The sequence below is a fragment of the Melanotaenia boesemani genome, chromosome 2, assembly GCF_017639745.1.
Source record: "Melanotaenia boesemani isolate fMelBoe1 chromosome 2, fMelBoe1.pri, whole genome shotgun sequence".
Lineage (NCBI taxonomy): Eukaryota > Metazoa > Chordata > Actinopteri > Atheriniformes > Melanotaeniidae > Melanotaenia > Melanotaenia boesemani.
Genome location: NC_055683.1, coordinates 6605136 through 6630642, shown reverse-complemented (window position 1 = coordinate 6630642; position 25507 = coordinate 6605136). Strand labels below are relative to the sequence as shown.

Below are 25507 nucleotides of genomic sequence, written 5' to 3'. Positions count from 1 at the left end.
GTGCTTCAGCACCTCACGCCGGCTCCCAGGTCTACTTCAGTTCTTCAGCGTCTGACGCTAGCTCCAAGGTCCTGCTCAGCACTGCAATGTCCGATGCCAGCTCCGCGGTCCTGCCCAGCTCTTTGGCGTCCCACGCCGGTGCCCAGGTCCTGCCCGTGTCTTCAGATCCCCGTTCCTGAAGGAGTCAACGATTGTGACGCCTTTCTTCTGGTTCCTGTCCCTGAGGGGATCCCCAGTTGTGATGCCTCTCTTCTGGTCCCTGTTCCTGAGGGGGTCAACGGTTGTGACGCCTCTCTTCTGGTTCCTGTCCCTGAGGGGGTCTCCAGTCAAGATGCTCCTCTCCCTCCTCTGATCCCTGTTCCTGAGAAGGTCCCTGGTCAAGACGCTCCTCTCCCTCTTCTGGTCCCTGTTCCTTAGGGGGTCTCCGGTTGTGAAGCCTCTCTTCTGGTTCCTGTTCCTGAGGGGGTCTCCGGTCAAGACGCTCCTCTCCCTCCTCTGATCCCTGTTCCTGAGGAGGTCCCTGGTCAAGACGCTCCTCTTCCTCTTCTGGTCCCCGGCGCCGAGGAGATCGCTCCTACCTTGCTGCCTGAGGTTGACATTTGACTATGCTGTGTTCTCTGGTTCCAGGGCTCGTTGCGTTATGGTGCCTGTTGAGCCCTTTGGAAAGTCAGTCTGTGTGTCCGCCTACCAGAGATTCAGCCTGCAGGAGATCCGTCTGCTCTTCCTGCAGAGATCCAGCTTGCTCAGCCTGCATAGAATTTGTCTCTCCAGCCTGCGATCCAGCAGGCTCAGCTGCTGGAGATCCAGCCTGCGATCCAGCCTGCGGTGATCCAAGCCTGCCCGTCCGCCAGAGCTCCGGTCCAAGCCTGCCCGTCCGCCTGAAACCCTGTTGTCTGCGTGTCCTCCGTGTCATACTCCAGAGGTCCGTCCCAAGTCTTCTCGACCTCCAGGTCGACCACCGGAGATTCTGCCCCCGTCTGTCCGGCTTCCAGGCCGGCCTCCTGAACTGACCCTGCTGTCTGCTCAGTCTCCAGGTCTCCCTCCTGATCTGACCCTGCTGTCTGCTCGGCCTCCGGGTCGCCCTCCTGATCTGACCCTGCTGTCTACTCGGCCTCCGGGTCGCCCCCCCTGAACTGACCCTCTTGTCTGCTCGGCCTCCGGGTCACCCCCCTGAACTTTGTTGTGAGGCCTGTTTTGGTCTGATAGTTCTGGTTTTTGTCATTAGTTTGTGCTTTAAGATCATGGTTTGGGTTTTTGGTTTTGTCATGTTATGTTAGTTTTTCCATTCCTCCGTGTATATATGTACTTGGTTTTCAGTCACTCCTTGTCAGATCCTCGTATGTCCTAGTTCATGTGGTCATATGTGTGGTCATATGTGGTACTTATTGTATGGATTATCCCTGTCTTGTATGGTTCCCTGTCTTGAGTTTTGGGAAATAAACATTTCACCTGCACCGATTCTGCCTCCTGCCCTGACTGCCTGCAATTGGGTCCTCACCTCCACTGCAGTCCGTGACAGAAAGTCCAACAACCATACATGAAAATGGCATTTTCAGTCTAGACTCAAATAAATCAATTTCCTCTTTAAAGTGCATAATTTTCTTTTCTGTATATTTTTTTCAAATGTACAGTTTTTCACCAGAAAGCTCTTTTTGCCACGTCGGATGGTGCTGCTGAGCCTTGATCACACCCTCTCCAGAACCACCACCTCTGCTGCCACTGTTGGTGAGATAACCTTCCACTAGACCTCTTACAAAGCTGACACGTTCACTGCACTCCCGAGTCTGCGTGATCCCCTTCATGCGCAAAACAACTTTCTTGCGCTTGCGGGTTTGGTAAGCATAACTTTCCGGACCAGCAGCCGCATATTCTTGAATGTTGTCTCCCTCCAGCTCGTCTGTAAGATCCCTCAGATAATTTCCTAGCTGCAATGGAGTCTCCCCGTTTTTTACCACATAAATCACGCTATCTGTATCGATGTAAAGAATGCAGTGCTGCAGCTGCTCTAGATAACAATACAACCTCAGACGAGCATAGGCTATTGTTAAAGCAGCAATGAACACGTTGCAGTCAGTATTTCCATTGAACCATCACAGTTTTCTCATTCAGAAAGGTGAAATATTCCACCTTATATGAACCTAAAAACATGAACCTGAAAAACTGCTCAGGGTCGCTGACAAGCTCGGTGTGTACCAGATTATTTCTTTGAGCAAATTTGCCCCAGAAAGAGTTTAAAGAGACCTTTGCCATCTGGCGTTTTGCTGGATCCACCTCGACTTTGTCGGCGTCTAGTCAAATGCCCTGATGCATCTCATAATCACTGATGTAAGCCTCTCTGCTCGCCTGATTAGTCACCTCGGATGGGTAACCAAATGCCTCCTGCTTGTTTTTTTTAGGAAGGTGCGGATGTAGCCCTGGAAAATTGTGTCACTACGGTTATCAAAGTGCCAGACTTCTGTGATTTTACTCACGTTGTAACCGAGCTCCAGAACTCACTAATGAACGCTCTCACCTCAGGGTTTTCCCTCTTCATCCTCATCCATTCATGCTCCCACATGACCACGACGCGCATGCCATAAATTGACTCCAGCGCGCGACATTTGTGCTCTGTAGCGTCATGCAGCTGCTCATAGGGGACCCCGCTGAAAGGAAAGACAGCTCACAACCATAAAATTCACAACCCATAAACTCATAAACGTATTTGATGGCATCAATTTCAGCATCTGTCAATGAAGTAGGGACCTACCTGCTTCTCGCTGCCTTTTAACGCATGCTGGATGTGAACGGATCTGCTGCGCGCAACCCACTCGAGCCACTGTATTGACGCGTTTGAAAAATGTTTAAATTGCTTCCTGTAATCATCTGGAGAGGGGATGGCCAGAGTTTTGGGTAACAAATAGTTCATTCTGAACACTTTCATGCAGGCTGAAGCGATAGTAATACAGCTGAACAGGTCCACACTGGTGTCATTGAGGAACTGTTCGTGGAACTTTACGCAGCCCTCTCGTTTTGAGAATAATGCAGAGCGTCCTTCTGAAAGTTGAAAGTTCCCTGACAGACCTTCCTGTACCAGGTGTAAAACTCATCCTGCTCGCGCTGAGACATGCTGTCTACACCATAATCAGCCGGGGTGGGAAAGGCTCCTACGTGATTTAAATGTTCCTCGGAGCTGAATTTATGAGGAAACTGGCCCTTAGAAGCATGAGGAAACCCCAGAGCTTTTGGCATCTGACTAAGATGCATAGCTAGAGAGAGCGGGAGTCAATGAATCTCAATTGGTAGTCAGGATCGGTAAAACAGAGGATCTTGCTTCCCTGCATGATTAGAGCCGGCTGCAGACCTAATGCTATCATCCCGTTCAGAACCAGATACCCATCAAACCCCCTGGAATTATGCGCTATGACGGTGGCCTGAGGTGTTTGAGCCGAGGAAGAGGAGCTGTTTCTAGACTCTTTATGTCTTGTAAAACAGGAAGAGTTTCTTCACGTTCTGTTACAGTCAGTGCACAGCACAGGCGCAGGCTTCTGGGTACAGGAGGGCGCATTACTTACCGAGCAATAACCTTTACAGATGTGAGAATGCGGCTTTTCATAACATGTATAGCAAAAATTGCAAATGTGTTTACCCCCAATAAAGCTGTGAAGGTTTTTTATACCATTATAGTGACTCTTTAGTAAGAAAAGGAAAAGAGGATTAGAGCAGTCCGGGAAATCAGTTTCAAAATGTGATATGGGCCAGAAGTCGGGGGTCCTGTAAAATATTATAATTTTCCGATTCAGAATGTTTTCAAATTTTTCTATGTTGCTGAATGTGACGGGAGTTTGATTATCCAGACCAGCCAAGCTGTGTAGCTCTTTACCGCGTAACACAGCCTGGTAATCGGTGAGATTTGGATCTACAAGATGAGCCATGCTGATGGCAAAGCATAGCCAATCTCCTCTATTTTCCACGATGTACAGATTGCGTCTTTTTTATGAATAATTTCACAATATAGAGTTTTTTCCAATTTCCGTTTAGCACCGCCTGATGGATTGACAATGATTTGAGCAATAAATTCCAAGCGCGAGTATGAAGCTATGCTTTCATTAGCTTCAACCATGCGCTCTAATAAAGCATCAAAAGCGACTGCAATTTCATTTAACTTCTGATCGTCAATGGCAAGTGAAAGATGATTATGGTTATTTTCATTCCGTACTTCTAATTGCACAAGATTGCTGCATCTAACCAGCGAGGATTACTTCGCTAGCTAGATCTGACAGGATATGCTGGATGTCGATGTAAAATTGTGCGAGATCTGGGGTATCCCGGGCCGGGATGTTTAATATACGCCTTATTTTGCGATTATTAAAATGCTCGCGGGAGACAGATATTGAGGGATTTTCGGCCGACTGTGAGAAAGAAGATGGGCCCTCTTCACCCTGTTGAAAATCTCCTTATCCTCCACCGTGCTGAATGGCTGCTGCTACTGAATTTTATTGCTCGGTTGCTGCTGGGATTAATGGCGTGGGTGTGATCTTCCTCAGAAGACGGATCTTCCTCAGAACCAGAATCTAAAGAACGCTCTTCAAAGCTAGTTTGAGAATCAGGAGATGAAGACTGTTGTGTATAAATGCTTTCAGAATCCTGAGATGAAGGCAGCTCCTCGGAACTGGAATCAAAATCTGTAGATGTGTCTTGAGAGCTGTTTTCAAAATCTGAATCTGAAAACAAGCCAGAGGTCTGCCTCATGACACGCTGTAGTTCGATAGGTATGGGAGGGTCTGCTTCATTGTAGCTGGATGGGGATGGCGCTGAATCAATAAGCAGTGAAGGCTGAACCGGTGAAACACACTCTGGAGCCGGAGAGGAATCAATGTGCGATAAGAAATTTTTTTACAATTTATTGATGTGGCCTGTACTGGAAAACACGACAAGAGAAGTGAAGCGCAGAACTACATTGGCGCTGATTGATGACATTACATGATGTGCGACATTTGAGGAGTAGGACCCCACAGGAGAGTGAGCAGCGACCTGCTGTTAGCAGTTGCTTAGGGAAATTTCACATTCATAAAAAGGAAAAGGGCTGACGGCCAGCTGAACTTCACAATGTTTCTACAAGATCTTTTTCAATACAGCTCCAACTTCAGTGGTCTTGAGAACTCAAAAGCCTTAAAAACTAAGTTTACTTTGGAAATATTCTTATTTCATCGAGATAACTCTTTCCTCACTTTACTTTAACTGATATATGCACACCTGGATCTCCTAGATTTAATTTACTCACTGGTCTCATTGAATATCACTTAATACTTGATCCCTTTGTTATACAGTTTATGTTCTGTATGTTTTATGTTCAATTGTTTAAGCAGGAGAATATTATCTTCCAACAAACAAAGCTGATTACTTGGTATGACTGGATACTTTTTTATTCAGCATCTCAAATATCATCTGAATCTAAATAAACTGTTTCAGAATAAGAACATGTCTTTATTGCCAGACAAGTTTGCACATAAAATGAATTTGTTTTGGGGTGTAGAAAAAATTATAAAAATAAATAAATAAATAAACAGAACATTAACAACACTATGGGTTAAACGCAGAGAACAAACTTCCCAGCTAGAACTAATAACTTAAGATAGCTCCCACTGAAAAGAATCTTTGGCCGTTGTGATACCAAGACTAAGGTTAAGTTTTCAAGACTTAGGGAGGAAACTGTAAGCATTGTTGTTCCACTGTCATCACTGAGATGCATTTAAGGTCAAGGATATGTTTAGTCTTTGTAGAGGCAAAAAGTTACTCTGTCAAGGAATGAGGAGTCTGGTTCTGAAGTGAAAAATGATTACAAGTTTATTGAACACAGGATTAAAATATAAAAGAATAGAATTGCAATCCGAGACACTGTTCAGAGGTCTGACAGCACAGAGATCTGAAGAGAATCTGATAAGAAACATACATGCAGCATCTTTTAAGCAGAATGATCAGTCACAACACATCATGAAATACAAACAAAGAGATTGTCTGTTCCTCACACAGGATTAGACACTTCAGCAAACCTAATGAGCTGTTTTTCAGTTTCTTGAGCACGTAAACAACCTCAGTGACATTTAAGGCAAGATGCCCGGCTGGGTCATCCTGAGGCGCCTGGCTGGTATCAGATAAGTCACACAGGTCAGAGCGAACTGTTCTAAAGAATGAATAATAGAATGAATAATAGCACCAGGCTACTCGGTACTTAATTACCAAGCCCCTAAACAACATGTTTACCCTGAGAGTGATCGGTAGACACAATATAATAAAGGGAATAACATGAAATTTCCCCAACAATTCCCCTCTTTTGATCATAATGAAACCCATTTCATATTGATCACATCAGAAAAGAAAATTTCATAAGAGTAAAGCATAAAAGGAAAAACACAAAGGTGCATCAACAAGGATAACCACTGGAGCAGAGTCGTACAGTGGACAAAAGGAGAACACCACAATCAACTAGTGAACCCAAAAACTCTTACGGTGATATCAAACTGCTAAGGAACACATAAAACCAAAGAAAAGAAAAACAAAGGACACAAACAAAATCAAAACAAGGAAAAGAGCAAAGAAACAAAACACAGGAAAACCCATAAAAGAGAAATGTAATAAATGTAATGTAATTTTAGGGGAAAAAAAACCCTTAATGATTATCATCAACAAATCAAGTCCAATCACCATCTTCCCAATATACATACAGACAAACATCAGAAGTTGCCATTCACGAGGATTCGAGAAACTTCATCATAACTCCAAATGGGGAAATAAACATCAAAATCAATCCAACACATGTGATTACCAGCAAAAAAAAAACACCTCAGAACACATATGAATAAGAATAAGAATCAGAACTAACTAGGATGACTAAACAGAAAACTATCCACACAATCTAAACTTCATCATCACTAGAAAAATCAAGCGGAAGACCAGTATCATCATAACAGATCCGTGGCGTGTAAGCGGGCGGCGAAGCCAGGACATCTAACGGGGTGTTAGAAAAATCGCCCTGAGCACTAACAAACATCTGGAGGGAATGACCAGGAAACGCAGATGTTATCATAACCTTGAGGCACCGGGGGAGGAAAGTCACCACAAGCCAGCAGGCAATCAGAACAGCAAAAATAGGGCCTAAGACTGCGAGCAAGATATGCCACCAGCCACCTGACTGAAACCAAGACCATAACTCAGAAGAAAAACCAGAGCTATCACGAGCCTCCATCCCAGATAACAGATCTCTAAGGTGATCCTGAACAGAAGACAGATTAGTAGACATATCCGGAATGAATGTACAACACTCGTCCCCTATAACCTTGCAGGTCCCCCCCCTTTCAGCTTAGAGAAAGTCCAGAGCCATCCTATTCTGCAGGGTCATGACCCGGAGGGCCTTCAACTCAGGTGTTAGTGCGTCGAACCCCTTAGTAACCAGAGAAGTGAGATTTTCTAAATCTACAGCTAATGCATCAATCTGCAAAGCATTGTTAACTGTACCATAGTGTGGAAAAATACCTCCAAACACTGAGTTAGTGGTGGAGATACGAGCTCGTTTAGTCCTACGAGGAGGAGAGAGAACCTCAGAAAGATCTGACAACACACGGAGGTGAGGGATGAGATAAGCTAAATAGCATCTACCACACCAATTTCTAGGCAGATACAGAAAAGACCTTAACCCGCAAACCCAAACCATATTAGTCGGACAACTATAACCCTCAGGAGATGGAGTTAGAAGAGTCAAATAGGGAATGCTAGGGGTGGCTAAACCAAACCAGGACAAATTCACATTACTCTCCCCAGCACGCAATGTATAATTGGGATCATTACAGGGAGGTCTATCCAGCAGTAAAAACCCACATGAAGCCAGGATGGTGTGATTACAGTTATTGCTTACCCCCAAAGGCAACGACACATCAAAACACGGCATCTCAAAACATAGCGGAGCAGCCACTGTACGTACAGAACTGGCAGGCATCACAGACTTAGAAATTAGGTGATCCGTGTTGCTGGAGAAGTCCCTGTGAAACCTAATAGACTGAAATGAAAAATCATGCATCCATGGACAAAACTTCAGAGGGAGAGAAGCATTGAGGAAATGTGTACTGTTAGATTTACCCACTGATCTGGCAGCCAGGAAGGATAGCATAGTGACCCCGTCGACCGGCCACGGGCGTAATAGCTCCGCTGTCGGTGTAGCATGAGGGATCAGAGAACACACATAACATGTGCTATTAAACACTTTGGTTGCGGTCTGCTTAGCAAGTGCATACCACAAATTGTCCTGTTCATCATGGTGATTGATGACATGGCGTCGCAGTCTGTGCAACTCAGGAATTGAAAACGTACCAGGTGACGGTGAAGGTGGAACAGGTGAAACTCCTGCTGTAAGGGCAGACAGCACGTATAGCAGGGAAAACAGTGCTGCTAAAACAAACAGAGGCAGACACCAACCTCTGCACTGAAACACCACCAAATGTGCAGGTGGGAGACGGTGTTGACGCATCCAGGGCTCCATTCTATTTTTTTTTTTTTTTTTTTTTCCCTCTTTTATATTCCACAGGGGAAATGAACTGCACACCTTAAGGCAGGAAAAAGGTGTGCAAGCAGCAAACAGGCAGAGCACTGGTGGGCTCAGGTCAGAACGAGCCAGGAGAAATCCAGGTGTGTTGCTAGGCTCACCCGCTCTGGCCGGGGCCCCGACGTCCCGTTGCTAGGCACCTTCTCAGGCTAAGGGCCAGGCGTTACAGCTGCACCCTTGGCGGGGTCCCCTGAAGTGTCCTCGGACTCCGATGGGACGGGCACCAGCCTGCAGTGTGATGCGTGGACCCAAGTGGCACGTTCTGCCACCTTCACGGCCGTGTCCGTCGTCAGGAGCACCTGGAAAGGTCCACAGAACCGCTGGGAACGCCAGTGCTTCCTTTTAAGGTTCTTAATCAGGACCCAGTCTCCGGGACGGATCGAATGGCACACAGTTTCAGCAGGACGTGGAAAAGCGTCACGAACAACCTGGTGAATGTCAGAAAGCAGAGCAGAGAGTTGTTTGCAGTACATCAGCAATGCATCTTCACACCTGGAGGTGTCCGGAAGGAGCCTTTTAACAGGCCCCACTCCCAAACAAGGAGGACGTCCAAAGATTATTTCAAAAGGACTCAAACCTGACCTCGCACGCTTCCTCATCCTAAGATAAGTGAGAACCAAAGGCAAAGCTTTAACCCAAGACAGACCAGTTTCTGCACAACACTTCAAAAGCTTATTTTTAAGTGAGGCGTTCTCCCTCTCGACTGCACCCCCGGATTGGGGATGATAAGAACAATGACGTCGCAGGTCAATACCAAGAAACTTAGAAACTTCAGTCACAGCTGCATTCACAAAGTGCCTGCCATTATCAGAGCTGATCCGGCAAGGGATTCCCCATCTGGGAATGATTTCGGTGAGCAGGGCTTTTGTCACCACATGAGAAGAAGCGTGCTTGGCAGGAAAAACCTCGGGGTACTTAGAAAACATGTCAACCATCACCAAAGCATACCTCTTACCCTCTGCTGGAGACAGTTCGATGAAATCCATTTGTAGATACTCAAAAGGAAACAGTGGTTCAGGATGAGCACCAGGAGAAGTTTGAACAGTCTTACCTGGGTTGTTGACAGCACAGATCATGCACTTCTGACAGAACTTCTCCGCATAGGTAGTGAAACCACGTGTGTACCAATGTGTGGACAGCGCCAGATGCATACCCCCTTTGGACATGTGGTCACGGCCATGAGTGATCTTTGCATAAAACCAGAAGAACTGTTTTGGCAAACAGGGGAGTCCATTCGGACCCAGCCAAACCCCATCCTGAAAAATCGATCCCGATTTTTCCCAAAGTTGGATCTCAGGTTTAGTGGCAAAGCTCTGTAAAGCCTTCAGATCATCAGGGGGAGAAACAGCTGCAGGGGAACCTGCACCACAAGCAAGAGGAGGAGGAGCCGGTGATTCCCCCGAGAGGGAGGGAGGAGGAAGGGAGGAGTCATGGAGGAGGGACGAGAGAGAGACAGGGGGAGAGAGAAAATGCGGAGGAGGAGGAACAGAGACAGGAGGAGGATCTGACTGTAGAGAAGACAGTGACATGCAGGTGTTCAAAGATGAAACAGGAGTGTGCAAACGGGGCTTGTCCCCTGCCACTTTCGCTGCAGCGTCCGCACGGGCATTACCTCTGGCCACAGCAGTGGAGGAAGAGTCATGCGCTTGACATTTGACCACAGCAATCTCTGAAGGAAGCAAAACTGCCTGTAAGAGGTCTGAGATCTGTGTTGCATTCAGAATGGGCTTACCGTCAGATTTTAGGAAATTTCTGTTTCCAGAGTGCTGCAAAATCATGAATCACCCCAAAAGCGTACCGCGAGTCCGTGAAGACCGTGATTCTCCGCCCCGCCCCAAAACGGCAGGCTTCTGTCAGCGCCACGAGCTCAGCTGTTTGGGCAGAGAAATGGCTTGGCAGAGAAGCAGAAACAACAGTAGAATGGTCAGTGCAGACAGCAAAACCCACCTTGTTCACCCCAGTCCTGGGGTCACGTCGTGCTGATCCATCGACGTACAAGACAAGATCAGGATTCTGAAGTGGGGTGTCCTTAAGATCTGGCCTGGGCGTGCACGTTTGTTCCAATGCAGCCACACAGCAGTGTGGCTCTCCGTCGTCCTCAGTAGGGAGCAGGGTAGCAGGATTCAAGACGGTACACCGCTTAACTGTGATGTTGGGCATGTCCAACAGGATGGAGGTGTACCTGAGATGTCTCGCAGCAGAGAGATGAGAGGTTTTCTGTTCCAGCAAGATCATGGAAACAGCATGAGGGACCAAAAGGGTTAAATCAGAATAACCCACAATGTCACGAGAAGCCAGCACAGCTTTTTCGGCGGCGGCCACGGCTCGCAAACAGGACGGGAGGCCCCTAGCGACAGGGTCCAGTTTAGCTGAGAGATAAGCAACAGGGCGTAACTTACCTCCGTGAGTCTGGAGCAGGACTGAAGTCATCGAGCCATTCCTCTCATCCACTGCCTGAACGAATGGTTTCTCAGGATCCGGCAGGCCCAGAGTGGGGGCAGTTTGTAGTGCCAGCTTCAGATCAACAAATGCACGTTCTGCATCCTCATTCCAGGAAATGGCATCACCTGGTCTCAGTCCCTTACCATGACTGAGTGCTGACAACGGTGCTTCCATGATAGAATAATTAGGAATGAAATTCCTGCAATAGGAAGTTGTCCCCAGAAAAGACATGAGCTGTTTTTTAGTGCGAGGTCGAGGAATGTTCTGGATAGCAGACACACGCTTAGAAGAGATGGCACGGCTACCTGCGGAGATCACATGACCCAGAAATGTAACTGTTTGCTGCACAAATTGCAGCTTTTTCAGACTAGCTTTGTGACCCTGTTCAGCTAGATGTTTCAACAGTGCAATAGTGGCTTCCTCACACTCCTCACGTGTTTTAGAAGCAATCAAAAGGTCATCCATGTACTGACACAGAGTGGTATCAGGAGGAAGGACCAAGCCAGACAAACTTTCCCTCATGGCGGCGTTGAAAATGGTGGGGCTCTCGCAGAACCCCTGGCACAAACGACTGAAGGTCCAGGTCTGACCTAGGAACTCAAAAGCAAACCAGAACTGGCTGTCTTCATGTATCCTGATTGAGAAGAAAGCATTACTCAAATCACAGACGCTATACCAAGAAGAATCCTGTGGAATCTGAGACAGTACCGTGCAAGGGTTCGGAACTGATGGTGCACGGGGTTGAACCGCAGAGTTGACTCTTTGAAGGTCCTGACAAAATCTCCATTCCTCTGGCTCACCCGCATCCCTGACCTTTTTTACAGGAAACATAGGAGAACGGCAAGGAGAGGAAGCACAGGGTTTGACTATTCCCGCCTGTTGAAGAGCAGAAAACACAGGCATGATACCACGCACAGCTTCAGGTTTCAAAGGATATTGCTTCTGATGAGGCCGATAATCAGAACGTGGAGTGATAACAACAGGAGGACAGTTCTTAATCAGCCCTACATCATAGTTAGAGGTAGCCCACAGAGATTTAGGAACAGCCTTCAGGGCCGGAATGTTTTCCAGTTCAGATTCTGACAAACACGTGTGGTTAAGATCTTCCTCAGGAAACATGTTGGCTGAAATCAGTTGGACTGATCTCTGACAGCTGACCTCAAGCTGGACATCCATTCTGTAAGCTTTCACTGTGGGAGAATACAAGACTGCAGGTTCAAGAGTAAAGGAATTCCAGTCTTCGGCCTTCTCACACACACTCAACCACACGCTGACGTCATCAGTCCCACAGCCATCACCCTGCAGACACACAAACTCAGAGTTGCACACATTTTCACCAGCCGGCTCACAATCATGCATTACCCCTGTGTCCCCTAGCTCACAGCTCCTCCGTCTGTCTGTGTAGCTGGAGAGAGAAACATGTGGGATGGAATGCGGAAGCAGGAAGCATTCCTTCTGTTCTTCTGTCAGACTGAGCACAGCTGCAGCCACGTGCTCATTCCACAGAACAGAAGACACCTTTAAAGTTTCTGGAGAATGATTAAACCATTGTGTTTCAAATCTCTCATCGGGCTCCCGTGAGATGTTAGCAATGCACACACAGTTCTGAGCAGGGCTGGAGACCAAGAGGGAGGGATTCACCCTAGTCAGCTGCTGCAGAAAAATTTCACTCGGGAACTCCCAACAATAGCACACAGGATTTCCCAGGGGGTGTGTCCATGCAGTGATGACGGAGTCAGGGTTGGCCATAACTTTCACTCCATCAGGAGAAGATGTGAGACAAATGTTTAACCGACACATCAAATCTCTACCCAAAAGGTTGACCGGACAAACATCAGACAGCAGAAATGAATGTTTAAATTTACACCCCGAGAGCAAATTACACCCAAGGGGCGTGGTCAACCATTCTTTCACGGTGGTCCCAGACGCAGAGATTGAATGCACAAAATTACCAGACATCTTAAGCGGCACAGAAAACTCAGAAGCCCTCAAAACTGACCTAGTTGCACCAGAGTCTACCATGAATTCAATGGTCTTACCCGACACCTCGACTTGTAGGGTTGGAAAAATCTTGTAGGCCTCAGCCGTTAAATGCGTATACGTCCCAGTCTTCGTCGGTATGCATCTGCTTTCGAGCACAGAGATGGCGTGGTTAATTTTTGAGATTTTGTCAAAGTCAGAGGAAACAGCAAGCGTTTCTTCATTGCAACAGAGCGAGGAAAACTGCAGGTTTTTATCAGTGTTGTGACCTTCAACGTGTGTGTGTGTGGGAGCAGGGTGTGTGTGCTGTGTTATCTGTGGATTTTTTACATTGGGTGTCTGTATGTCAGCAGCAGAGCAGGAAGGAAGAGAGAGAGAGCTTTCAGTTACTGGGTCAAAACTTTGTGTGTGTGTGCGAGTTACATCACCCAGAGATGAGGGGCATCTCCTGGACCCATCCTTGTCCGCCCCCCCCCGACCCAGTCAGTCTGAAATGGCCAGCTGCCGGCCCCCGTTTTGCTGGCGACGCGGACACTCAGCCTTCCAGTGTCCCAGCTGTCCGCAGATATGACATGCATCGTGATGGCGGCCCCGTCCTCGAAAACCACGCCCACGTCCACGTGGAAAGTCACGCCGTCTGGCCCCCTGGTTTTGTTTCGGACCAGACAGCGCTGAATACATTGTCATTGCGGCCAAATGTAGTTCCTTGTCCTCTTTAGTCTTTTTCTTTGACAGCTTTTCCTCAACCAGGCGTTGAGCATGCCTGGCATATTTGCGAACGTCATCAATACGTGGGCTGACATCCCACCCAACCAACTGTCGCTTCAGTTCATCCGCGACTTCAGGGTGGAGGCCCTTAATGACAGCATCAGCGCACATATTTTCCCAAGGGGTGGAGGAACGGGCTTCCCAGCCCGGTGAGGGTGCAGTCTGTCCTCCAAAAGTTGAGACTGTGGCACAGACTCGGTGGATGAAATCATCTGAAGTCTCCCCTGCCTGTTGTTTGCAGGTGAAAACTTTGGTCATGTTCATTGAGGCCGGGAAATTGGTACGTACCTCCTCTGCCAGTTTGTCTACCGCAGTTTTGTAGAGGAGATTATCATCATGGCCCCAGTCCGGATTCCCCAGCCTCAGATCAGCGACGGGGAGTTTGGCCTGGATCTTAGACAGTTCAGTCACCTTAAGCCGTCTGGCCATCATCCGGCGGATCTCTGCACCTGTGGGGCGGAACTCCCGGCAGAAAACAGGAAATTCATCAGCAAACTCTGGCCCAGAGGTGACAGGGTCTGGCAATTGGGCCCCCACCTCCGCCACCTCGGTCTCAGTCCATGTTCGGAAGACCAAAATGGGCCCTGTGGGACCCGCTACTTCGACCATGGGGCATAAATGAGCAGATTTCAGGCCATCTTTTCTCAGGGTCACCGGGGAGGTTCTGCCGCTTTTGTGAGGGGCTTTGGACTTTTTCTTTTCCTCTGTGGTCTGTGGATCGGGCTGTGGTTCGGCCTTGGGCGGTATCAGTTCAGGGGCCGCAGCTCCCTCCAGGGATGGATCATCGTCGTGGTCCTCAGGAGGAGGTGGTGGGACTGGGGGTAGGCAGTCCAAGTCTGGGTCCGGAGAGGCTCCCAGCATCGTCAGGTCTGGGCACGGGAATGAGGTGTTCTGGCCCCTCGGGCCCGATGGTGGACATGCAGGTAGAGAGGGATACAATGAGTTAGTTTTCAGCTGAGAAAAATTAGACACAGCAACAGAGGTTGTCGTCCGCTTATCATGGCTGTTGTCAGGTCGGTGCAGGTCAGTCTGTGGAGGGTCAGTAAGTTTTGGAAGAACCCTGGCGTTCTGTTTTCTCTGTCGACGCTCACATTCTGCGAGCCAGTTTGTTAAACCCGCCTGATGTTTTTCTAAGCGGTCCCAATCTGAGACCTTCACCCGTTTCTGTGATTTTAATTTGTCCCTCATCTTATCTAATCCTTCTTTAGTTATTTTTAGTGCCGCCGGGCTCAAAGAGCCTTCGGCTGGAAAAATACCATTCTGAATCCACTCCGCACACACCTCCACACACATCTTCCCATACTTACGTTCCATGAACTCAAAGAGTTCACCGCGGGGCGTCGCCGGTGTTTTGGAGCCTACATTACCCATGTTTACACTTAAGCACGGGGAGGAATATTCCCACACCTTAGACTACAGACGTCTCTGTAGAATACGGAATAACGGCTAATCCGTCCGCCCTATCTCACTGCTTTCCAGCGAGAGACCCACTCACACCCTTGTTAAGGGATTTTACCTGCCCAGATCTCCTAATGAGACTTCCAGGCCCGCTTCTAGTCTACGGAGCTCCCAAAACCCCTTGTGAAGGGATTTTAACCTGCCCAGATCTCCTAATGAGACTTCCAGGCCTGCTCCTATAAGCGGAGCTCCCAAAACCCCCGGCTGCCCGTCTTCCTACTTTTCTAAAAAAGGAGAGATGTGTGTGTGCGTGAGAGCAAATTAAAATCCTAGAGTAATTTCTCACTCACCAGACTTCCTTGACAGGATGGAAGATGTTCGAGGTCCTGGCGGGCCAGTAAGGAGATCCACGAGGAGTCCCCCAGAAACAGAGGCTGAGACGTACTCAGGTTGATCAGACACCCGTCGTAAAACCCGAAACTGACCACGCAGGAGCACTTCTGACACCAGGTTGTAGAGGCAAAAAGTTACTCTGTCAAGGAATGAGGAGTCTGGTTCTGAAGTGAAAAATGATTACAAGTTTATTGAACACAGGATTAAAATATAAAAGAATAGAATTGCAATCCGAGACACTGTTCAGAGGTCTGACAGCACAGAGATCTGAAGAGAATCTGATAACATACATGCAGCATCTTTTAAGCAGAATGATCAGTCACAACACATCATGAAATACAAACAAAGAGATTGTCTGTTCCTCACACAGGATTAGACACTTCAGCAAACCTAATGAGCTGTTTTTCAGTTTTTTGAGCACGTAAACAACCTCAGTGACATTTAAGGCAAGATGCCCGGCTGGGTCATCCTGAGGCACCTGGCTGGTATCAGATAAGTCACACAGGTCAGAGCGAACTGTTCTAAAGAATGAATAATAGAATGAATAATAGCACCAGGCTACTCGGTACTTAATTACCAAGCCCCTAAACAACATGTTTACCCTGAGAGTGATCGGTAGACACAATATAATAAAGGGAATAACATGAAATTTCCCCAACAGTCTTAAACAGTATTAATCACTTAAAGATTACCCTTTTTTTGCCATTTTTTAATGATTTTGGAATAAGATTTGTTGTTTCTCCAAAAATATGTAACAAACCATATTTTCTTAACTGTCCACCATTGTAGCATTTGTAGCATTGTATTTTTAATATTCTACATAAAGCTGATGACGACAAAGTTTTTTTTTTTTTTTTGCTTTTTCAACCTGTCCTGTCCAGCATCATAGCAAGCAAAATGATAATCTGGTTGATATATCGTCCTGAACACATTTGCTCTGCAAAGGGGAGGCCTATGGTTGAGGCTCCTCTTCATAATCTGATTCATTTATTTATTTACTTTGAATCACGGAATCTATGTAATCTTGCTGGACCTGACCGGAGGGGAAAGAAAAAGATGGAAAATAGCAAAAAGAAGCAAAAGAGAAAGAAGAAAGGAGACAAAAAGATCACAGACAGGATGCAATGACCCTTAAACATACACCATCACCAGACAACAAACTGTTGTACATAAACACACCAGAAAATCTCCTAAAAAAAAAAAAAAAAAAAAAAAAAAAAGGAGGTGTTGGTGGGGGGGACCTTTAGAGGTGAGCAGCTTCAAAGAGGTCACATCCCCTGTACTGCTGGGGGAGGGTGAGTGGCTGGTTTGTGGGTCTGTTGTGGAATGTTGGGTCCAGCACATTGTCTTTGAAAGCAATAATAAATCTAGGGTGTAGCATATACGTTGCACAAAATGGTCACTAATCACTAAGTGATGATTAAATGAGGTACCCTAGGTACTAACAATATGCAAGGTAATTGTAATGGACTAGTGCTCAGAAGAGTAAGGTACAGCTCAAGGAGAGAGGGGGCAGAGACTGGAAGGGTTACTTTTGATGGTACCATGTATTGAATATAATTAGAGACAGAGACAAAACATACATTTAACATTCAGAGAGAGAGAGAATGGCCATTCTAAAGAGTAAAAAACCCACAGTGTGTTACAAGATTTCAAAATTCAAATTTACCCAGTTCAAAGGCTATTTACAATGGTTCAATATTCAAGTCCAATATTCAATTCAACATTGATCGGGAGCACACAGATCAGTGGAAAGCTCACACGCACAGTCCAAAATAGAGTGAACGTTACCAGTTCATACGATCCAGATATACCAGTTCAGAGGGACGTCCATGTGCGGAAATAGTGTAAGTAGCTGGAGCAATGGGTCGCATAATAAGTGCGTATGCGAGTGCAAGAGTTTGTGTCGGCTACAGGAGCCTCCTACCAGCCCGAACTGAGCAGAGGGATGGAGGGGGTTCCTGGTTGGAGTTGATTCAGGTTCATTAGGGTTAGCTCGCCATCTAAATCTGGCCTGTATAAACAACAGGACCAATGTTATTCAAATAACTCTATGTGTACACAATTCACCAATCTAAATATCAAAACCCAATAATACTAACTGTATTACAGTGGATAAATAATTTCACATGTAAGGTCAATAATTTACAATATATCCAAAGCATTCCAAACAACAATCATAAGACTTGTAATTGAATTAAATAACTTTCAGTCTCATAAATCAGTCACAATAAAGCTTTGCAGTTAAAATGCATCTAAGTACATTTCATTAGAAACAAGGATGGATAATATAAACAGACATGTCATATTAAATACAATTCATTCAGACAACAATACTATCCACTGTTTGGCATAGATAGCAAATGCTAACCGGACCCATGCTATCCTATGGGGTGGCTAATGCTAAGCTAACCAACCAAACAAAATAGGAAGCATGGACTCACTGATTCTGCTTATTTCGTTTAAATGCGCAGTCATTTGCTGCGGTTTCGGACTGATAGTCGGCTCCTACAAGTCATCAGTTCATGCAATAAGTTTCAGAACATGACATGATGAGTTAATGGTAATTTGAAGCAAAACATACCTCGTAGCAAACATTTGTCCATGGATGTATTATAAGAACTGGATAACGGACTGAAAATGGCGGCCCATTCATTTCTATGGAAGTTGCTCACCCAGCGCATACGCCGAAAAAGTTCTCAGGCTTCCGGGTTACTTCCGCATATTGGGCCCATAGAGCATGCGCAGTAGTGTCACCTCCCATCATGCTTCACGTCACTGTGAACGAGCAATGCGCAGCCCAGTGACCTGATCCAGCGACGCGCGGTCACGACATTAATCTGCAGTATGAGAGCTGTACAAACTCAGATGATGATTTTCTACGGCACACGATCGGACCTCGATGTAAAGTAATGATATAATATACGTGGAAAAAGTTGTGTAGTAATTGTTAAAATGATGGTTTGTTTTAATCTGATGAATTTCTATATGGGATTCGTAATAGCCCAATATAAGTCAGTCTATATTGTATATTTGTATAATCCCGTGTCAAATTTTCACGATGACTTACAATTCCTACCTTTATTCATGAATAATTTCAGGCACGTCTTTTGTAATAAATGTTAGAAGTCCTTGTTAATGCATTATTTCATTGTGCTACCCATGCATATTCTCTTTATTTTTCTGCTATTCCCTGGATGACACCAAGATTATCAATTGCGTCTCTTAAAATGTTCCTTTCTTGTGTTTTGCCGGATTCCACTTTGTTAAATGCTGCAGTTTTTTAATTGACAAAGAAAAAAAAACTTTGTTTAAACTGAGGACTATGTTAAGGAAAACTAGGCCACTTGGGTTATCACCATTCTATATTTATCATGTAGTTATGTATTTTATGTATCGTGATTTCCGTTAGGGATTGAAAATGGTTTTGTAGGCTATTTTACCTAACTTGGCGACATTGTGTCGCTGTCATGAAATGGCTCAACACTCCAAAAATATTTAACTGTATATGTATAACAAAATATCACTGACAGCGATGCGTCAAGACTGTTATTCATATTTTATTTGAACTAACGAAAATAGAATAGCAGCTCATAAGACAAAATATTTTAATTAAAAAAAATTCTATTGCCCTCTGGGTGAACAGTGTGATTAAACTACTTAACAAAAAGTGAACTAATGTGAACCAAAATATAAGAAATTAACAAATAAAAAAAAAAGCCACCCTTACTTTCCCCGATCTATTCATGGGCTGAATCTCTCTTTACATAAAATAAACCAGTAAAACGCACTATCAGGTGGTTTAAACAGGTGGTCGTAACTACAACCTAGAGCTAATTAGGATTTAGGTCACAATACGTTTAAAAACAGGAACTATCATGCATGTAATATCAAACATTAAGAATACAAATGTATTAAGTTACTCGATATCAGAAAAAAGAAACTTAACTTTAACTTAACTTTTACGAACAGCTTTCCCATCATATTGAAGTCAACAGCCGTCCTCCTCGCTCCCGACACAGCATGACCGCGCTTCGGCAGTGCATGTGCACAGCCGTGACGTCACCGGAGAAATAGAGACTTTTCTGTGGCTTTTATGGCCTTTTGAAAAATAATTGACGGATTAAATGTCCATGAATTAAAAATATTGAATAGAAAGATTAGTAATTAGCTGTGTTTAAAGCTGAAGACGTCCTGTCAACAGTTTTACAGCCGTGTCTTTTACCATTGTGGCCTATGGGAAAAATGCTTTTTGGGCCCCATGGGATTTTTTGTTGCAGTACCACGAGTGGCCACTGGGAAAAATCGGCGTGCCGCCATTTTTCAGTCCGTTATCCAGTTCTTATAATACATCCATGCATTTGTCTGGTTCTCCCCTCGCATGTTACCGGTAGCTTCCGGGTAGTGCTTAATAAAGCTAGCTAATTGGTCGATCGCAGTCATGTGACCAAAGGCATGCAAGGCACGTGAGGATCAAAGAACAAAAGGGCAGGGCAAGAGAACACAGTGAAAGTGGTTTCGGCACCCGCGTTACAAGGGTTTGTGGCAATCCTGAACACATCACAACAGCCCACAGCTCCACTTGTCCACTTCTTAGATGTCCTCAAGATTCAAAGTGTTTCATGTCATTTGCCCAGTAAGGAAACAAGATTCCCTGAACAATGAAATTCTTACTTTGCCGCTTGCACTGAATGCCATAAAAGAATATAAATAAAAAATAAACAATGGGATTTGTTATACATTTTAAAATTTATGCCAGATGATGTATCCACGCAGAAGCATTCGCGTCAGACCGTTTCAGATATTGGACACCTTGAAGTGGCATTAATCCACTTATACCATGGTCACTTATGAAATAAATAAATATTAAATCAAGTATTAATACGTTATTGTTGTTTTTTACCATTAAAATCATAAGTTTTTCAGAAGAAGCAGCTGAATGGACTATTTAATATCGCTCGTTGTGACGCGTTGCTCTGACATGGAACCTGCAGCTTGGTTGGCCGCAGTTGTGTGACACAAATATAACATTTCAGAGGGCAGGTGAAGCTCTTACAGCTTGTGTGTGTTCAGAGGACTATATATTGTATATAGATATTTTCATATGACAGTTCCATGAAAAGATTACTTTTAAGAAATATAAATACATTTAATTGGGTTGTACTTAAAGCAACAAAGTAGTGTTAGGTGTACAAAAGAAAATAATAAAGGACTCACTTCTGAATTGTCCCATTCATCCTCTCAACCAGTCCATTGGTTTGTGGGTGGTATGGGGAACAGAGGTTCCTTTGGATATTCAGAATGCTACACAGTTCTTTGTTGATCTGCAGATTTAAAGCTTTTTTTTTAGAACTAGAATTCCCAAAATATTCAATTATGGAATATGATTTTTTATAAGTTATTTTAATTATAACTTGATCATTAAAATGGCTAAGTTTTCATAGTATTACAATTTGTTTAAAACATGTTTATACCATGGTGATAGGACAGGAGTACTTACGGAATTAACAAATTCTCTTCCTTGGTCAGTAAGGATCCTTTTCGGGGCTCCAAACTGATATACAAATTGAAGTATACATCCAGTAACCTCCTTGGCAGACTTTGACTTCAGCGCATAAGCTTGTGGCCACTTAGTAAAATAGTCAAACCCCAATTATCATATATATAAAATTAAGTCTCTCAAAATGTTTTCAAAGTTTAAAAGAAAAGATATTTTCTTTAGGTGATGTATTCTTTAAACATTCATTGACAAAAAGTATAAAATAAGCAGCTTTAATTAATTAACTTTTTTTAATTGATGGACCAATGGCCTGGCAGGCTAAGTGCTGTGAGACCTGTAAATACAGTATGTTAAGTAAAAAGAACACGTTTTTATTAAAAGTAATGTAAATACTAGACAAAAGTTCTTACATATCCCTTTAAAAAGTTAAAAAATTTTATAAAACGTTTGTTAAAAAAATACAAAGTATTATCATATTTATTCCGGAATACTTATATTTTATATGCTTACATACCCAGTTGTTGATGTCTACTGACTACTGACATGCCTGGCCAGTAGAATCGCTTTGATTTTGCGTCTCTTGTCTTTGTTTGGCCACAGTGGAACCTGTTCAAAATGCCATGTCATATAAATATGTCTCTCTATTTATGTAGTACATGTATTAAACCGCAGTTATCCATTGTGCAAGCCTTAAACTACACACACACACACACACACACACACACACACCATACATAATGTCAAGTGGTTTTCCTCCATCACAAACATCAATGTGTTAAAATAAAATAAACAGGATTTAAACACAATAGCTTAATAACATAAGTCCTGTGGACCACAACCGATTTTGTTAGTCCTTATTCATGACTTAATATCAGTACAGGAACACATATAGGGTCGTATAATACTATCAATCTTAAATAATTTAGTACAAAGATTCTTGGCAGTAATCGCATGAAAAAGAGACGTTTTTTTTTTCCTACTGGAAATACTGTCATGAAATTAATTCTAATATTAAGAAAAGACGTTCGGTGGGTCTTATCCTCCACGTTGTAAAGAGCCGCTTTACGTCTTAGCAGAAATTTCTCTCTCTTGGTAGAAAGCGCTGGATATGTGCCTTTTAGTTTGTAATGTACTATCTTTTCATAGTCTTTGGGATTCATTGTAGCTGGCGTCAATATCCGTGAATTGTCAGTTATCTGCTGCTAAGAGTTGACAATCCATGAGCCTACCTAATTTGCATAATTAATTGAGGACATTAACAAATCCTAAAAATTTACCGCACTATACCGAATATATCTGGATAGGATACTTGTAATTGCAATTTCCAAAAAAAAACGTAACATATCATTGTAAAGTAGAAGACTACTTTTATTGAGCAAAATAATTAGGCATAAAGGTGTTTTAATGGAAAGAACAGGATTGTAGTGTACATGTGCTTTGCAGATAAGAGATAAAAAATCATGTTCTATGTGGAAACCAGTTTACAAGATTTTGTATTTCCTTCACACAATATTAGTGAATAAAACCTCCGATTATATTAAAAAAATATTATGATTTAAAGACTGTAAACAGTAAAACACCTGATGATTACATGTAATTTGTGTGGTTACAGATGACACAGATTTTGGCAGGCTGAGTAATGGTGCCTGCCAGAATTTGTGTCCCCTGTCTAACTTTTGTAAATAAAGGCCAAGCTTCCTCATGTTTACTGCAGATATTTGGTATTATCTAAAGTGTCAATAGTTAAAATCATCTGGTGAATAAATATACAATATCCTATTAAGGTGGGGGATACGGATTCTGGCAGGCTGAGTAATGGTGCCTGCCAGAATTTGTATCCTCAGTCAAACTTTTGTGATTGCAAACATCAATTCCTCATGTATATTGCATTAATCAGGCTTTATATGAGGAATATATAGATGCAAACAAATTGCCCTTTTTATGTTTTGTAAAAAGAAAACATAGAAGATACTGTAATAACAAAAGAACCAAGACCCTATCTTAATATATGAATATATGGACTGGGAAAAGTTCTGATTTCATTATCAACCCTGCATGCAGAATAAAACACCCAAAGTTTGAGCTTTAAATAGAAAGGAAATGGCAGACTGTTCTTTCATTAAGATGCAGGCCGCTTCCTGGTACCCCATACATACAATTAATGTAAGGGCTTTTCAATATTAGCCAAACATTGTACAGTGTGATGTTGGGAAGACTTTAGGTTACAAGACTACTCTTTCAGTGTTTTATGTGGGTGTTATCAAGTCTTTAAAATGAATACTGTAATGTGAAACCAAAAAAAGAAACCAAAAACAAAGAAGAAAAAAGAAAAAAAAAGAAAATATATCGCACTAAAAGCTAAGAAAAACGCAGCAGAACTTCATTGGCAGAACAACAACCCTCAAACAATAACTTGAGCAACAAGCACACTGTTCATTTAAAGGTTACATGATGAAATCCAGCACAATGAAGAAACTAACGCTAGACACAACAAGTGTGTGCTCCCATGGCAGGGGATACAATTTCTGGTGGGAATAACTGCCTTGGCACTACACCGATCCGACACTTAGGGATGGTGAAAGCGAGGCCTCATGAATCATCGAGCCAACTTTGAACCAAATGCTTGAAAATGGCTTAGTGTTCTGAATCATTTGACCAAACCAAAGAGCTCCATCTGCTGGCTGTGGGAGTCTGATGTATCAGAAGGACGGCATTGACACCTCACTTCTGTCATTCCTATCTGAACTTTGAATACGTGTTCAATAAACGATACATTATCTACCATCCAAGTGAATATTTATTTTCTGTTGTTCATATAAAAAACAATGAGGGGTATTAGGTAACATTTGTTTAGGTAACAGAATTGTGGTGTAACTTAAGTAAACTAATCTGTAATGATAGTAGTTACTCAGTGGGAAGGCATGAGGGAAGGAGTGTTTGTGCAACGGGTATAGTGACTGTGTTAGTTATTTTATACAGTTGTAATAAAATTGTTTACTGTTTTATGTGTCTTATTATTTATAATAGATATTGCAAATGCGTGTTTTGTCTACCTCATGAGTTGTTTTCTTTTGCATAGCCGATCGTTGTTAAATGTGGAACAACAGTTTATAGCTCACTGCACATTTATGTACATAGATTATTTACTCAGTTTTTTTTTATCGTCTATCTAGTTTTTTTTTCAAATTGTTTATTTTTATTTTATAATGTTTTATGGCATTCAGGCTGGACGGCAAAGTAAGATTTTCATTGTTCAGGGAAACTTGTTTCCTTACTGTGCAAATGACAAAGACACTTTGAATCTTGAAATGTATTATGAGAAAAAAAAACTGGCAACATTGTGATGTGTCATAAATTTTTATTTAAAAAACGTATTTTCTGTCAGGCTTCAGTCTGCTCCTATTCTGGCACACTAACTCTCCAGCTTTGCAGAGGTTGCACCTGAAAGAAACACAAGAACAAAATTGTAATTAACCAAGTTTAAAATTATTAAATTCTCTGCTGATGGTGATCAGAAACCAGCTTGGTGTCTAAGGTCCTACAGGTTGTAGTTTTCCTCTGCAGCTGCAGACTGAGACGTTTCCTCTGATGCTTCTGGTTGAAGTTTATGATTAACTTTAAAGTCTGCTCTTTGCAAGGCTATTTAAAAAACATCTATATAAAGAAAGGGGAATTGAGCTTACCTGTGATGTTGAAGGCACCGCCTGCTCCGTCCTTCTCTCATACTCCAAGCTCCTTCAGCAGTTACTCTGGCAACGGCGTCTTGCGCAGACGTTTGTTTCCCCAAATCTCTAAAAGCTAAATGTGATTCAATATAAGCTCATGCTGATGTGATGCTTTTCCTAAATTTGTTTTCAAAATGCAATGTCGCACAATCGCTACAGAATCTCCTCTCAAAAACCCGCGATCTCCTCAGCGTTTGGAATCTAAGAGATTGACAAGCCCGGTCCCTTCAAAGACCCCGCTTGCTGCTCGATACTCGCGGATGACGTAACGAGGCCTCGTTTGGTCTATCACGTGACTTTTGGCATGCTGAATCAATGCTCAGAGACAATGCTCACAACACTTCCGTGTCACATGCTCGAGACGTGATCGAGCAAACTGCTCGAGCATAACATCCCTACCGACACTGTAGTTGTGATCGTGGGCACGAACTGCTTCCCCAGTTTCGACCTCATCCAGTCTTGCTGTACGTACCCACACACAAAGTCTTCTCTCACAGAGAGTTAGTTGTTCCATGGAAATAAAACCGGAACGGCGCTGGGTTTCAGCCTCTTTCTCCTTCCTTCCTCAGTCGGGTCTTTGACGTTCTGTGTCGACTGCAGAAATGGGTTTGGTGAGAGATGATGAAGTTTTCCCTTCTGATTTTCACAATCTATCTCCTTCTTGGTTGATCGTCCTGACATTTATGTCAGGTACTAAAACACCATTACCTCTCCCCACACGCCTCCAAC

At 43.7% G+C, this 25507-nt stretch overlaps 2 long non-coding RNA genes across 2 annotated transcripts in view; one reads left to right on the top strand and one right to left on the bottom strand.

The window, feature by feature from the left end:
• LOC121655759 overlaps positions 1–6951 on the top strand; it is an 11508-nt gene extending 4557 nt beyond the window's left edge. The window contains exons 2-3 of the long non-coding RNA XR_006013291.1: positions 6150–6157; positions 6853–6951. This is a non-coding gene — a long non-coding RNA (uncharacterized LOC121655759). The remainder of the gene's footprint in view (positions 1–6149; positions 6158–6852) is intronic.
• A 17443-nt stretch (positions 6952–24394) lies between these two features.
• Positions 24395–24793, bottom strand: LOC121655825. The gene is made up of 2 exons (XR_006013314.1): positions 24737–24793; positions 24395–24494 (listed from the first exon to the last, which is right to left on the bottom strand). It is a non-coding gene; the product is annotated as an uncharacterized LOC121655825 (long non-coding RNA).
• Between the last annotated feature and the right edge of the window lie 714 nt (positions 24794–25507).